The sequence below is a fragment of the Haliaeetus leucocephalus genome, unplaced genomic scaffold (genome assembly GCF_000737465.1).
Source record: "Haliaeetus leucocephalus isolate CR32 unplaced genomic scaffold, Haliaeetus_leucocephalus-4.0 Scaffold795, whole genome shotgun sequence".
NCBI classification, from domain to species: domain Eukaryota; kingdom Metazoa; phylum Chordata; class Aves; order Accipitriformes; family Accipitridae; genus Haliaeetus; species Haliaeetus leucocephalus.
In genome coordinates this window covers 866608-871231 of record NW_010973231.1, presented here as the reverse complement: position 1 = coordinate 871231, position 4624 = coordinate 866608, and positions in this window count along the sequence as shown.

Sequence of the window (4624 nt, the reverse complement as noted above, 5' to 3'; positions counted from 1 at the left end):
CTTCACCCCCCCCCCCCCCCCCCCCCCCCCAAGAGCATCTCACACAGGCAGCTCTCTTCATTCTCAAGTCCCTTTTCATCCCTCGTTTGCCAGGCACAGGCTGATTCCTTACTCCCACTGGCCCACCATGCAACCTTACTCTCTCACTTGCTGCATTTTCAGATGCTGTTATGCTTTTGCCTGTGTTATTCTTCAAGCCTGGCAGGAGATTCCTGCAAATAAATATCTGCATGGTCTCTGCTTCAAATACTTCATTCTCTGTGAGCACACATCCTAGGTGTTATCCAGTTCAGACATCCCTTCCAGCTGTGTCAGTTTTTGATGACTGTGTGTCACAATGAGATGCTGGGAGTGAGTAGAGGATTTATGAAGTTCAATAACAAACTGAAGGAGTTGTCTAATTTAGGATGAATAAGTTATTTTCAAAGGCACAGTGGGAGCACTTCACACTGTGTGGCCTGCATCTTCATTTGCAGTACAGGCTGTGCATCAGCCAGGCTGTGCAATGAAGGAGGAAAATTGACAATACTTCATTTCCATTTTTACATATGCAAGAAACCAGCACATAGTATCCACTCAGGGGACTTTTACACTGTGAGTTATATTCAGTTCCCTCCACAGCCTTTCTGACCTCCAGTCATACAGGCATAAGCCCAGATCACTGTTTCAGAAAAAAAAAATATATTTTAATGTAATTAACAGTCTGTAAAGCTCTGCTGTAAATCAGATCCCTGGAATGGACTGGGTTAGAAAATTAGCCTTCTGTGAACAGTTTTTGTTAACTTTGGTGACTGAAACAGAGTGGCGAACTGAGACACAGAGCGTGATATGAGCGGGTAGGGGTGACAGCAATGAAAATGAAGAATTTGCTTGAAGAATTTATAGGCGGGATGCTTTCTACCACTTTGTCCCCTCTAGGAGATGAACAGTTTGCAGAAGGAGACTATTTGGTAAATCAGCGGATGTTGTACTCCACAAGCTCAGCAGGGAGTAATCCCTGGTTCACTGTCTCCTAGCCCCAGTAATCCAGTTATCAGGAAACAGTGGAGCCTTGAGTGCAGGGACTTCTCCCCTGACACTTGGCTGTGGAAGGGAGTTTATCCATCTCCTCTGAGGAGATATGCAAGAGGCCACTACAAAGGAAAGTCATACTGTGGCAAGATAACAAACGTGACACCCTTGGCGAAGACCATGCTCTCCGGGCGATGATCCCCATAGCCCTCCCATCCCCTGGGTGCTGGAGGTGCCTGGTGTGGAGGATGCCGCGTGGGCTGCCGCCCCGGTGCAGCCGGGATGCTCCTGCCCTCCGAGGTGGTGTCTGGGCCAGCCTGGGCCAGCCGCAGGGTCCGCAGGTGGCCGCAGCGACGTGCTCTGGCTCCCATCACCAGAGCATCTCCCGTGGGACCTCACGGGGGCTCAGAACCCCCGTGTTGCACTAGACTTTCAAAAGAAGTCCACTTAGGTATGTAGAATAAATGATCGGTGTCTTTCAAAAGACCTCCGTACACTGGGGTGTTTGGGCTCTCTGAAAATCTGCCTGTAGCTGTCACTGTGGCAGCTGCAGCTCTCCAAGTGCCTTTGAAAAATGGGTCCTCTTGTACTTTTCTCAATGCAGATTGCATTTGTTCAATACTCTGGCTCCATTTCTGGGTGGTGAGCTCATGAGCAATATAGGAGGTAAATTTCATTACCTTTCGAATAGGTTTAACTGCTTTTGAAAATTTTACCCATCGAGCTCTTTTACAAATCTCCCTCATTGTGCACAATTAGTAAGATTGTCTTTTTTGCAGCTGTCATTTAGAGGTTGAATGAAGGTTGGGAGCTGAAAAAAAGCATCTATTGAAAGTATCTGTGGAATCTCTTATTGTCCAACAGAAACCCATTATAATGCAGGACCAGGCTTGGGAGATCTGCATTATTCTATTTCACAACTCTGCCAACAGCCTGTTAAGTAACTTTGTGCCAGTCACTTCTTTTTTTGTGTGTGTGTGCATAAAGGTTAGTCCACTGGCAAAATATGGGTATTGATGCTTACCTTCCTTTGGAGAGAGGCTTGGGAGCTTGAAATGAACAGTACAGCAGAGGTGGCTGTGCTCATACAAATGCCCAGATATTTTGCCTGCTCGGGGAAGATAAATGCTAGAGTGACATGATGAAAAAGGTACACCATTTATAATAAACAAAACCTCTCATATGCAATTTATAACAAGACAAAAACATCTCTGGGAAACATCCTCAACGTTTCTAAGTTACTTCTGGGGAACGTCTGCAGGCAATTGTGAATAAAACCTGTGTCCTTCATGTCGGTAGTAGTCATGTGCCCTGAAGTAGTCTATTACGTCTGACATAAATAATGAATGTTTTTATAATCCAAACTAAGTTTCAAGCTTCACAGGATCTGTTTTGTTTCTTTTTCCTTTTCTGCATTTGTCTTTTCAATATCTCATTCTCTGTGGCCAAAAGAGGTTGTCCTAAAATCTGAAGCCTAGGTTTGTCAAAACCAAAAATTAGAAAGCTGTAGCTGTAGACTTGAAGTGCTTCCTGCAATGAAATATCAGCCATACAAAGGTGAAGGTGAAGTGAGTCCTCCCAGAGGTCATAAGAGCCCCTTCCGTCACTGATGGAGACACCTGGGACCTGGTGATCTGCCTACACTTATCTCAGAAGAAGAGTGATCAACACCACTGTCTGCTGGAAGATAAGAAGTGGTTCCAGCATGACTTCCATTTCCTCGCTTTGCTCACCCCACGTAGTTTGCTATGTAACGGTATGAGAGATTTCAGTGTAGAAGAGTTTAAATTGTGATAAATGATGACTTAGTAGTTCTGTTAGAGGGTTTTTGGCAAACAGACCATTTTGTTGTCCATCTGGAAGAATAAAGGCTCAGGATGAGAGCTAGAGCTCTTACGTCTCTGAGTGGTGGGTTTACAAATCCGAGGGTCACCCAGTCGTATGAATGGGAAAGGACCACAGGAGGTCTCTGGTCCCACCTCTTACTTGGAGCAGGTCACTGCCAACTGCCAACCTGGCTGCTGGACACAGGGGACCATCAGGATTACATCGAGTGGTTGCTCCCACCTCTTCCTCTCACTTCCAGCAACGTCCTTTCCGCTTTATCCCAAAGCTTGGAAAGCCAAGAGGAGGAAGCATGCATCCCTTTGTCATGCAGCCCCTCTGACCAGACTCCCAGATATCCTGGGGGAAGTTCTGGGAGACGCGTCCCACCGCACAGCGTGGCTGGGCTCCTTCAGTAGCTCCGCGGTGCCCTTCCGTGCCTTCGGTACGTCCCGCTGTGCCGAACGCGGTGCCGCCTCTGGTTGGCCTCTACCCAACCCGGCAGCCTTGCACAGAGCTGGCCCTGACCCACCCCAGTGCTTTTGCCTGTGCGCTCTGATCAGACTGTGCACAGTGGCTCTGCATCCTCTGCTTTCAACAGGGGAAACCTCAGGACCATTTTTAAAAGCAGGCTTTTGTCTGAAAGGAATACCGGAAAATTTGGCTTCTCCTCTGTTGCCTTGAGCTCTCACCACAGTGCTCCCTCCGGTGTTTGGCTTGAAAAAAAAATTTAACTAGCCCTACTTAAAGTTAAGGGTACACATTAAGTCCTTTATGACCTAGAGCGAACAGCAGCAAAGCAGCTGAAAACACTGACCTGGCTCACAAGCATGAGGCAGGAAAACAGCTACTGAAGTCTCCCACTCAGAATTCCACACTGGGACACTGCTCCCGAGCACCTGGAGATTTTCCAGATCATGTCCTGAAATGCTTCCTTTATCTAGAAACCAGTGATCACATTTTAATGCCCGGTATGAATCACCTCCCCCCCTTGCTTCCAATTCTAGCAGTTGGTAAAACATTCTTTCACCTGCAAAAATGAGCACTTGCAAGGGGAAATGTAAATTACAGCTTCATTTAATTCTTCAGGCTGGTTTCCAAATTAACTATATTTCTCCGCAGTCCAGAAAGTCCTTGTATATAATCATAAATAGCCTGTTATAAAGCAGTAAGGCATCCGTAATACTTATATCTTAATTAAGCTCTATTCAGACTGTTATAAGCGAAGCAAGTTTCTCTCTGCTGTGTCTAAACATGCGTTACCTATAGATGCCAGTATGATGGGGACCTCATAAATAGAAATGACTGCATTAAACGGTAAACTTTGTCCCTTGTTATTGTTACCACCAAATTAAAACATTCACAAAAAATGTGCAGAGTTCAGGCTCCCCGGATAACTGCAGGTGCATAGTGCTAATACTCATTTGCCTACTTTAACGATAATGTTGATTTTATCTTAATTGGCTTTATTCAGTTCATTTGCCCTGGGGGATGAATTTGGCTTCATATCGTTATTCGCTTTCATTGGAACAACTGAAAACCAGAGCGCAAACAAAGTGTGTGTGTGCTCTTATTTAAGAAGGTGCTATTGCTTTTCTGATCGCATCATTTGCAGTCTGAAATAAACTAATTTTTTTTTTTTTTTTTTTTGACGAGGCAGTGAACTGCATCTCATGAGCTATAAATGAGCAGGGTTATTTGTTGGGGTTTTTTTCAATTTCTTAAAATCCTTTTTAACTTTTTTTTTTTTCGCGCCCCCCCCCCCCCCCCCCCCCCCCGGTTCGGCGAG